The 12,191-nt window shown below is 41.2% G+C and overlaps 1 long non-coding RNA gene across 18 annotated transcripts in view; it reads right to left on the reverse strand.

Moving 5' to 3' along the window:
* Positions 1–12,191, reverse strand: part of LOC310838580 — a 51,579-nt gene that overhangs the window by 37,954 nt on the left and 1,434 nt on the right. For 6 of the 18 annotated variants that reach the window (XR_014561057.1, XR_014561058.1, XR_014561059.1 and 3 more), the window contains exons 1-4: positions 11,559–11,999; positions 10,855–10,935; positions 8,128–8,238; positions 5,025–5,168 (exon numbers count right to left, since the gene is read on the reverse strand). This is a non-coding gene — a long non-coding RNA (uncharacterized lncRNA). Of the gene's footprint in view, positions 1–5,024; positions 5,169–8,127; positions 8,239–10,854; positions 10,936–11,362; positions 11,398–11,558; positions 12,011–12,191 lie in introns of those variants that run through there. The other 12 variants (XR_014561055.1, XR_014561056.1, XR_014561065.1 and 9 more) reach the window with 9 other exon arrangements.

Below are 12,191 nucleotides of genomic sequence, written 5' to 3' on the forward strand. Positions count from 1 at the left end.
TTTTGGTAAAGCCACCCTAAAATATGGAGCTGCTGTGTAAAGGGTGGCTCTGACTGAGATCAAGTTCTGCAAGTGCAAGTGCAGGGGCTTCTCATTCTTCTAGAACAGATTGCACCCCGTATAGCAGAATGTATAGTAGATAAAAGTGAATGGGAAATGTATGTGTGTGGAGGGGGGTCCAAAAAGTCACTGGAGGGGAAAAAGCAAGTAACAGAAATTATTAGCGCCCCAACAGCACTAATAAAGGTATTTGGATCCCCTCTGGTTACATCTGACCGACAACATGTGACCCCATTATTAAAGCATTTGAACTGGCTGCTCATCTACTACTGTCAGGTTCCTGGTCCTTGTATTAATTTTCAAAGGTCCAGACAACTTCAGTCTAGGGTACTCCAAGGGCTGCCTGAAACCTTATATTCCAGCTCCATCACTGAAATAATCTGCTGGAGCATTATTGGCCGTTTCCTGAGTTGGCAAGGCTCATTTCACAAGGAACCAAGCTTTTAGGGTCATCAGTCCAGGATTGTGAAATACTCTTCCCACCAAGATTCAGAAGGCATCTTCTATTTCAACTTTCAAATGGCCACTGAAAACTTTTCTATTCCATCAGGCCTATGCAGGCAATAAAGAATACATATTTCTTATAAACAAGTGTCTGGCCTCATGCTGTGGGACCACCAACTCTCAAACATGAAAATCAGACCACATAGAGCAGAGCAAAATACCCACCGACTCAATCAGGTTATCCGAGGCGCATGATGCAAATGGGCATTTGTATTGAATGTTAGTATTCTAATGTTATTTATTTCTTTTATATACTTAAAAGCGATTTTATCCCACACTTCATCCCAGTAATGATAGGCTACAACCACATATGCTGCTGCTGCTGTTAATAACTAGCAATTTATCTCCTGGTCATTATATATCAGAACATAGTTATCTTTCTATATGAAACATTTTGATGCTGAGTTCCGGGAGACAAATGAGGGGAACTTTTGCAGACTTCTTTCCTACATAATTACGCTCTCAGGGGAGCATGTTGTCCTGGCTTTTATTTATGGCATTGGTATACTAATGGATCTCAGATATTTGAACATAGCAAGGGCACCTTATTTCATGTTTTTGTCAACATCTAATTGGCTGCCTTATTTTAAAAGGCGTCATGATGAAAGCAGGATGTACATTGCCTGTGTTCTTCTGTCTTTCTTCTTCTGCGTAATGAGTGGTGCATTGGCCTTTCATCAGCATGAAAGTCTACTGCCATTTCAGAATCCACTTTTTCCATCCTGAGGAGATATTCTACATTTAGGGTCGGGCTTTTTTTAATGGGTATTGACAATGCTTTCACATTGATTCTCTCACATGATACAGTCAGTTATATTTGTGCCTTTACAGGATCTAGGCTTAACTGCTACAAATGAAAGTCTTTGCTGGACTTGCTTTACTGAGAGAACAATTCAAGCAAAACTGAATTTTAGTGGCTTAATTCCAGGCCAGTCGATACTGAATATGACAAAGTCACGGCACAATGCCTCACAACCAAGTAGATACTATAGTAGTCTGACATTTACTTCAGAAAGAAGTTGGTCAATACTTTTCCAGTCAACAAACACCACCTTTTAGATATTCTGACAACTCAAGTTCCAAGAATGAGACAGCTGTAGCCATATCACATACACCTGGTTCTTATGTCTCAAGTTAGTCAACCAGGTTTAAGTTTATTTAATTCTTGGGGGGGGGAGGGAATACAGATCTGTCTAAGGTTATTGCTAGGCATTTAAAGGACTCAGGGCACAGGGTACAAATCTGCATACAGTAAGCCTGCAACTTATGCAAGGGTTATGTTCTGGGGATCACGCCTGAAGCCAACACTGCATATAGTCAAAACCCAATGGGTTCAATGGCAGGTGGGATTGCCAAAGTCATTTCCCCTAGAAACCCACCCCTTTTCTAGCCCTTAATTATTATTGTTTTAAATTTGCCATGCATATATAGTTGTATGCGCACAAGTTAAATATGCTTACGTTGTGGGCTTACAGTACATTAATTCATACAGACATTTAGACTGACTTTTAGAGGAGGGAAGGTAACCCTTGCTCTCATTCAGAGGACTCACTCTGAACCCTGAAGGAGCAGCAGGATTTTTACACCCAGTATACTGTATGTAGATTGGGTCCTCCACCCACGATATATTAGCAAGAACTGCTGCTTGTGTACATGTTAAAACTAAAACAAGTCATGTCTAATCTTACATGATTCCTCTCACACACATATACTTCTCTGCCCTCCCCCCAACCTGCTTAGTGCATGTTCTAACAAGTCCCCTGTTATCAGTCAGTACCATCCAAACATGATATCCAGCAACCATAAAATCAACAAAAGCTCCCTTCAGTCATTCTACTCATAAAGCCAACACGTGAATGTAGAGAGCTCTGTCCCATCACCATCTTGTTCCCTGCACAATTTAGAACCTTGAAAGATCAGAGTTCTGAATCACCCAAAGGTCTCCAGCAGTAGGCCTGGGTGACATACTGGTACATTGTGCAAAAATGGTTTTACGTCCAGATCATGATAACAGTTTCAAAATTCCTGATCTCACAATATATCACCCCAGGCTACTTATCTCCATAAAGGCTTGACAATTTGAGGCAGCTTTACTGAAGAGCTTCCAGTCCTAGGTACTGCCTCAGGCAGTGCCTTTATTGAGTTTACAGGACCAGCCTTGGGAATAATGAGCACCTTTCACTAACTTCAGTCCAACTGTTCTTGACTTGGAGTAAAGGGTTAGTTTGCTATATTTAACTTAAGATTATGCTCCTGCCTCTCATTGTGGGTGGCGTGAAAGTCCATAACACTAATAAATCATCTGGATAAGACAGAAGCCACTCTATTAACAAGACTCAAAATGGAGATCTTTTGGGGAAAGAGGGCCCCCCCCCCAGAGATTTCTGGTTTAACACAACATGTCAAAATTACTGGGGTCCATGAGCAGTGTCTGTGTCACCTAGCAACCAATGTTTCTACCAAGTCTATGTGTCCATTTGAAAAAAAACCAGGCTTCTTTCTCATAAGAGGAAGTATTCTTTTCACAGGGCTTTGCAGGTTATTTCAGGCTGGCGTGCTGGGAAAGTGGTGCCTCTATTTAGAAACCCAATCACAGGAAATACTGTCAGATAACTGCTCTATTAGAAAATCTTTGTGAGAGACCCTGTCCCTCCACTACAGGAGCACATGATAATAGCTCCTTCAGAAGCCTCTCTGCTCAACTCCAACCAACATTATTAGTAGAAATGCAATTTTTATGTGGACAAAAGGAAGGTAGGGTTACATAAGAGCCCTGCTGGATCAGACACAGTGCCCATCTACTCCAGCATCCCCATTAAAATTTGGATTTCCCCTTTCTGAACCTTTTCCAGCTGCTTTTTAAGGAGCAGCAACAAGAACTGTTGCATTTAATAGCAATGTAGTCACCTTCCCGAGGTGGTTCAACAATAAATTCATCTTGTTCCTAGTCCTGGACATCACTTAAGATTAAGTCCAGCTTTGCTGCCCCTCTAGCTGGTTCTGTGGCAGTTGGAAGGTCATGCTCCAAGTTTGCTTTCTGGGAAGGAAGTTTGGAAGCCTACACAAGCACATTTGTCAAAAGAACTTTTATTATAAATGAGGGAAGGAACGAATCTTTTCTCTAGCATACAATACAAGACTGTATCCTTTCCTATACAATAAACTAACACCACTGGTTTTTTTAATAATATGATCATGAGACATCCAGAAATTAGAAAACAATGTAGCTAGATAAGAACATTAATCATTCCCAAATTATAATATTGATTGTCCTTGAATCTTCTGGCCACACTTGCCATCCTCTCCTGTCACACCAGTGTGGTGCTCTACAATCTTTGAGAACTAGTGAGTATGGGCTTACCTTTTACTTATACAATAGGCTCCCTTGGTAAGGGTAAAGGGACACCTGACGTTAGGTCCAGTCACGAACAACTCTGGGGTTGCGACGCTCATCTCGCTTTACTGGCCGGGGGAGCCGGTGTACAGCTTCCAGGTCATGTGGCCAGCATGACTAAGTTGCTTCTGATGAACCAGAGCAGTGCACGGAAATGCCATTTACCTTCCCGCCGGAACAGTACCTATTTATCTACTTGCACTTTGTGCTTTCGAACTGCTAAGTTGGCAGAAGCAGGGAGCGAGCAACGGGAGCTCACCCCATTGTGGGGATTCGAACCACCAACCTTCTGATCAGCAAGCTCAAGAGGCTCAGTGGTTTAACCCACAGTGCCATCCACGTCCCTTGGTAAGTTACCTTAATTTATAGCCCTGTCTAGCTTTCCTCAGCTGCTACTTCAATTAGATCAGGTGGTGGTCCTTTGAAAAACACAAGGAAATGTGGCTCAGCTACTGGGCTGAGTTTGTACTCAGTTCCACTGAGCAGAACTCTGAATGGAAAACTTTGATCAGTTTAGCTCCCTAGCAATGGGAATGTTTGTCCGGGGAATGGACAATGGCTGGATTAAACGGGGATTAAAGGGAGGCTGTGGGTAGATGAAATGTAAATTGGGAGTTTAAAAAATATTCTAGATTTTAACTAATTTTGAAACAGAACCAAAATCAGAGTTTTTAACTTGGGCTGAGACCTATCCTTACTATTTGGTTGATAAGTTTAACCAAAGCTTACACAAGCTTGAAATGAAGTTTTTTGCAAGTGTAAGTTTACCCTCTAGTTTTAAGTTGTAATTCATACTCTAGTTTTGAACTGTTTTTCAAAGTGAACTGAAAGCTGTTTCTTAAATTGAACTAATTTTTAATTAATGCTTAAATGTCTGACTTGGATTGAGGCCTACCCTTATGTTTTGCCCATTATTATATAAATTTCTGGTTGCTGTTTACTGCAGCCTCTCAAGTCTGCCCTGCACTGGAATTTAGTTCCTAGCTCACAATGCCTCTGCTGTACCCTATTTTAGCAGATGAAATAAATAAATACATAAATAGAATGAATGAATGAACACACTTACCTTCTTGAATGACTTGCTTGTTAATTTAATGCTCTGTCACTGGGGCTTAGATGCTTCATCAGCTGGGGCTCCTTTCTTGCTCACAGAAGTTTTAGTTTACTCCTTGGAATAGAGATGATTATCCATTTTTCAACATAAAATGACCTATAGACATATGAGCTAATTAATCTGGCATTTGCAATATCAACTTCATTATTTTTTCATAGCAGTTTTGCGCACACTGAGCTAAAGAACTGTTGCAAAGGAAGCTTGGGGACTCTGTTGTAGCCTGCCGGCTTCTCTCTGCAAGATAAGGTCATAAGTTGTTTGCAATTGTCCCATTCTGTGAGTTCCAATTAGAGTTAATTACAAACTTGAGGAGCCCTGTGGCATTTTAAAATAAGACTTCATGAAGGTCTTGCAGCCCATGGTATGAGCTGATACAGTACAGGTCAATATTCACGCAGCACAATCCTATGTACGGTATCTTTACTTGGAAGCAAGCCCACTGTCCTCAGTGGTGCATATGCTCAGATCTGTGTGCAGTAGGTTACAATCGAAGTTAGCCATGAGAGAGGACCTTGTTTTGTTGAGCCACATGGAAAAAAAGGATGAGGTCTAAACTGACAGCTATAATTAGAGACCCATGTGTCAACAGAAAAGAAAAGAAATAAAACTGCAAAAATAAATAAATAATACAAATGAGGGGGGGAAATGAGTAGAATGACTTGGTCATCAAGGGAACAATAATTGAGGCCAGCTATAAGCATGTGCTGCTCACGCATTTCTGAATTCTTATGAAATAGTTTCCCTAAGCAGTATGACGTTCCAGGGGCAGAATTCCAGGCTTCGTCTCCTTTTAAAGTAGGTAAATATCACTTACGGACACACTGTTAAGACCATATTCATGGAAGACAATCTTAATTGGCTATGAGTGATCACCAAAGAAGAAGAAAGTAAATCCCACTGGAGACCTATGGTGCTTTGTAATATTTGATTTTACTTACAAGATGAGATACACAGCATAGAACTCCTGAAAACAGCAGTTACACTGCCCTGCATCAGATCTCCAGAGGCAGTCTAGCATTCTGAGATGCTTTTAAACTTCCAGAGCTCAAAACTCACTTTCATTCTCAAGCTGTAATTTCTGTCTCACTATCCCAAAACCCTTTTCTGTTGTTCTGTTAAAACTCACCAGATCTTGTTTATATAATTCATTGTAGGTGGGGGATGAGATGTGCCACTACTCCTAAACTGGATTTTCCTATTCAAAACACTCAAGGAAGACCGACCTATTTCCTAACCATCTTGGGCCATTTGCCTGTAAATTTCCCTAACAAAAGATGAGGCTGCAGTGTTTGGCTACAGCTTCATTGACAAAACCCTACAAAAGGACTTCAAAAATTTGGATGTTTTGTACATCCCACCATGTTGGATTTCTGGGTGATGCCTATGAGCCATGGTTTGACTATCAATTACTCAGTTTGGGAGGTGCTACAAAATGCACAGTTCTCATTACAAAACCCTACAAAACAACTACAAAACTTGGGCACCAGTTTGAAGTGAATCAGACAACGTTGGATTTCTGAGTGTTAACTACAAAATGGCCCACTCTGATGTATCAATTACTCAGTTGGGGGTGTGTGTACAAAACTACTTCAAAACTTTGGCACCGGTTTTGAGGGGATCCAAAACTTCAGGATTTGTAGTTAATGAATTGGCCACTGCCAATTCAAGAACTTTTAAGCAGTCATTCACAGGGTTGGCTTAAGACTTTTTCTTGCCTGAGGCAAAGGACACTATTATAGCACACACACAACACACACATTCCATGTATAGAAGCTGCCTAAACTGGCAGTTAAATCTTATTTCAACCCTGGCAATAGGACAGTGTTCCCCAGTACACTTGAGGGCAGCAAACTAGTTAATGGGGTGACGCAGAGGCACCATCTTCTGAAAATGATTTGGGGGGGTGACGTCACACGTGCAACATCATGAGGAGCCAGGGAGCATAGCCAAACACACTGCCCCCTCCTCCTGCCGTCCAGTGGTTTCAACTTGAACAAAATCGGAATCCGGATATTCCCGGGCAGCCTCCCCTCTATTCAGTTTGGTCATGCCAATGTAATGCTAGTACTTTATTATCTGCTTCCAGACCCCTCTTTGTCATATAAATGAAACATTCAAAACACAGATTTAGGAAGCAATCTACATTCCCCTTAAATGTGTTTGTACTCCTAGTCCTGACCCATTTCATACTGTGTGCCTTCTAGATATATGCACCGTGCTGCTTTTTGTAACTGTGTTACTTAAAGCCATAGACATTTCAATTGTGTTTCATTTCAACAAAGCATTGGTGATTAATTGGAAGAAGAAACACCTTCAGGAGATGAAAGTCTCACTTGGAGTACAGTTGTGAGATGTAATAAAAACACTGGTAGTGGGGACGGGACCTCTTTTTCTAACAGTTGTCATGGAAACACAGAGCAAGTAGGGCATCTGCTATGCTGTCATCATACTCTGGAAAACCTTGTGAGCCTGATGACATAAAATCAATACAGTGAAAGCTGTTTGGAGACGGTCAGTTTTTGGTGCTCCATCAGGAACATGGAGGTTAAATAGGGCCTTGGTTAAACTTCAAAATGATGCTGGTTAAACTTCAAAAAGCATCCAGTTGATTACAGTCTATTACAGTTGTTGATGTTGCATTGTTGTTGTTTTTTTAAAAAATAATCTCCCGAAGACCTAATGCAATACTGGGTGCAAAAGTGTACAATCAGTTTGACTTTGACAATTTCCAGAGGAATACCTTTTGCAGCAAAAATAGCAACCTTAAAGACTAACACGTCTATTATGGCTCAAGTTGTTGTGAACTACAACCCATTTACTCAAACACATGAAATGGTATTCTGATGTTGTTATCCTAGTTGCATGTTCATATGAGTGGGTTTTTTTTTGGGGGGGGAGACAGAAATGGTATAATGTGAGGTCAAAGGAAAACAAAATGCAGAAAAGTACAGTCAGGAATAATTACATGCTAAAGACAGTTCTTGATTACTTGAACCCCCCAGCACTAATAAGACATTAACACATGCTAAAAATACTTTGATTTTGTTTTCTTTACCTGTTTCTTGGATGTATATCTAGCGACCTCTTCAGGTCAACTTCCCAAAAGCAAACTATAGCAGAACCAAATTTGACAATCTGACAAGTGGTGCTCATTTTCCTCTTCAGCCTGAGAAAAAGCAATTAAAAAGAAGAGAAGCATAAATATAAATATAAATAAGATTCCATTATTAATTTCTATAGCTGCTCAAGAGTGCAAACTGTTTTCTGTCCTTAAAAGGTAAAGGGACGCCTGACCGTTAAGTCCAGTTATGGACGACTCTAGGGTTGCGGCGCTCATCTTGCTTTACTGGCCGAGGGAGCCAGTGTTTGTCCGCAGACAGCTTCTGCGTCATGTGGCCAGCATGACAAAGCCACTTCTGGGGAAGCAGAGCAGCGCACGGAAATGCCGTTTACCTTCCCGCCGGAGCTGTACCTGTTTATCTACTTGCACTTTGACATGCTTTCAAACTGCTAGGTTGGCGGGAGCAGGGAGCGAACAACGGGAGCTCACCCCGTCGCGGGGATTCAAACCGCCAGCCTTCTGATCAGCAAGCCCTAGGCTCTTTGGTTTAGACCACTGTGCCACCCGTGTCCTTACCCATTCCCAATTCCAAGCATGTTAACTCTGAAGTAAGTCCCATTGACTTCAGTTGGACTTGGTTAATAATAATAATAATAATAATAATAATAATAATAATAATAATTTTATTATTTATACCTCGCCCATCTGGCTGGGCTTCCCCAGCCACTCTGGGCAGCTTCCAAAAAAATATTAAAATACTGTGATACATCAAACATTAAAAGCTTCCCTAAACAGGGCTTTAGTACTGCAGACTGGCAGGTAGGTTATAATATCTCAATTTACGAGCAGCAAACTAAGGCTGTGATTAACTATAACCAGGGTCGTACACTGATGAATAAATGGTTGAGCAGGAAGCTTCTGTGGTCAAAGGGCAGCTAACATTTGGATCACTTAAGAATGCACTTTTGCAAAGGATTCCAAAATATCAAGGAGAAAAGCTTTGGCTTCCGACCTTTAGAGCCAATGTGACATAACTTATGAAAAAGAAGCAAGCAGCAGTGGATAGAAACAGTATATTGTGCAGTGAAGAATGAAATTGATGTTCTAGTCTGCTGAAAACATAGCTTCACTTCCACTTGGAAATTCAGCATGGTTTGTTTTGTTTTTTTTGCCAAAGGCAAGGAAACTCTAATATTAGACTATGTACATGAATCATGTACACAAGTTGATAACAGCAACAAAATAATTTGAAACTATACACTGCAATGCTAATTTCGGGACACCATTAAAAATGAGACCTTCGCTTACTAACAAGTCAAGAAGTTAGCTACACAGCAACTGAAATGTTCCTTATTGTAAACTAATTTCTATACAACTCATATACTCAGATTGAGTCTACTATTCTAAATGGGAGTCTTAGACTTTTGATACAGTGAGCCTGCCCTACAAAGATGACAGACCTCAATTTCCCAAGTTTAATTAATGTCCAAACCACTCACAAACATGTGGAAGTAAAATAGGTTACAGCACTTAAAAAATATACGGTATCTCTGCACAATACTGGACAGAGCTATTATAAGCCTATATAAGGACCCCTATGCTAGGGTGGGGGTCGGTCTTAAGGAAGATACATATTTACAAGATATAAAGAGTTGTCCCATTTGTTTAGGCAATCCATATGGACAACACAGCTGCAATACATTTGTTTGGAAAGGGAGTGGAAATGGATGGGTTCTATCGCCTGTCTTACTAAGACAATCCCCCATCACAATGAGGGACACAACACCTGACCAAAATGGAATCAGCATGGAAATGCCTCACAAACTTTGTGGTTTCCCACTCTTCTTGGTGAATCATGGTCTCCAGTGAGGTGAGCCATTATCAGACCATCACAACCATTCATGACTCTGAGGTAAAAAGTTTGTGGCAAGAATTGTAGCAAACTGCCTAGCTGCTCTCTAACTGAACTGAGGGTCAGCAAATTAATAAATTCAAATGATGTGAAACTACATGAAAAAAGATGTATTTCCTGTAGCAGTTTTTCATGTGTGGTTAATTTGTTTTCACACACGTTATAAATAAAGCTTGCCTCCCTACTAAAATAAAACACTGTTTCCACTGGATTTAACCACAACTAAGAATATCCACATGAAAGCAGGGTTGTTTTTAATTATATTTTCTGCAGAGATGTCACTTGCTTTTGAGATGGCAAATACATAAGGAAAAAAAAATACTTGTTCTTTTTCAGTTCCTTGGCATGAATATTTAGACAAAGGCAATGTTCTTCCCAGTAAAGACCAAAAGCGGGCAGGTGGTTGAACAGATCGGGAGAGTGGGTTGGTGAAACTGGCATCAAAGTACTAATTTGCAGTTGCAGGAAATGGCTATAATGAGATTGATTAAAAATCAACCTTCCCTCTGTCTCCTTTAATCTGGGCACATATTCATTAGCAGGTAATGAATCATACTCAGAGAAATCTACAGGCTATAATATACTTATCACATACTGTTTAGTGATTATTTGACAAGCACAAAGATTTAAAGGCACTTTAAGCTCAAGAGTGGTCTGAGACATCCAGATAAAGCAATCTTCATTGTTCCAGTACTGAAAACTAGCTATTAAATGACACAGATTACATTATTATGCTAGAAATTCAAAGAGAGATAAAGATGTTGCTGTACCAAGTTGTGGTATACAACCTTATGCTCAATGACACTTACTCTGAGTAGACATGTTTAGGATTGTGCTGGAAGACAATGCTACAAGTATGCATCAAGTACACATGAAGTAAATACACTCTCCTGAGCAAGAACACAAACAGAAATTAATCTGACACTATGAAGCTCTGCTGATGTGAACAGCTGGTTGGGGTGGGGAAAACACACACAAAAAAATTAACCTTGCTGCACTTTAAGGCAGTAATATGAACACACTGCAAGATAGTGGGGGCAGGGTTTTGTGCCATATCTATTTATTAGGGTCTCAGAGGCAGCTCAACCAGTTCCTCTGCACTGGGCATTGAACAGAGTGCAATGTATCGCAACTATGATATAGCGAATTGAGCAGAAAGGAAGGCAAGAGGTCGGGGTGCCAAATTTTGGGCTCACACAGGGTACCACTTGAAAGACCAAAGCCTGCCCCTGAAGGTGTACTAGGGTGGACAGACAGATGCAAAAAACTCTACCTTTAGTAGCTGTTTAGAAAATGCAACATTGTTATGTGGCATACCTGCTGAAATTCCTTCTTCTACAGAGCTACTAAATAGGCAATGAGGATTTCCCTCAAAATGAGTAACTTAAAAAGGGCTGCAACAGTCTAGTATATCTTGAGCTGCTTTGGAAATCCCCCTACTGTAAGCGTTCACAAAATTGCAGGCACAATCAAGTTGGAGTATTATGTGACGTGCCTCTTCATAAGCTTTTACCATGAACGCATTTCATGTTAAGAAACGCTTTTGCTCTCCAACGTCCACTCGGCGAACAGCTGTTGAAGAAACAAAAGCCAGAACAGAAAGACAATGAAGCAATATTAATTCATGTCTCCACCTCTGTGGCCTCGATTCTGACTCGTGGCAGCAGCATCAGGAAAATGAATGGAGGGAGGTACAGAAGTGGCAAAATGGATTTGGGGGAGCGCGGCGGGAGGAAACTACGCCCCAAAAGTAAGATTTCGGAAAGAGAAATAATAAAAGCATTTCACATGAACGCTCTCATCTTAAAACACTTCCCCCCGCCAAGGCAAATCCTCTTGGTTTCGATCAAGCTAACTTTCAAGTAAGCATATTTAAGGTCTGGAGTCTCAATTTTGACGTTCCTAGAGGAGAAGCGCTGCTCCTTCAGGAAACCCCACGGAGGCCTTGGGCTGAGGGGAGCTGCCTCCTTCTCTACGAGCAAAAAGCAGGCGGCGGAGATCGAGTGAGAGACGAAGAGGGCCATACCGCCGGTTCTCTCCCCTCGCGTGATTTCGCCGTAAGGCCGCGAGACCGCCCTTCGAGCAGTGGGCGGTGGGAGGAGGGCCCTTTCCCGAAAAGGAAGGCCCCGCGGCGTCACGTGACGAG

This window comes from Podarcis gaigeae (genome assembly GCF_964106915.1).
Source record: "Podarcis gaigeae genome assembly, chromosome: 1".
Lineage (NCBI taxonomy): Eukaryota > Metazoa > Chordata > Lepidosauria > Squamata > Lacertidae > Podarcis > Podarcis gaigeae.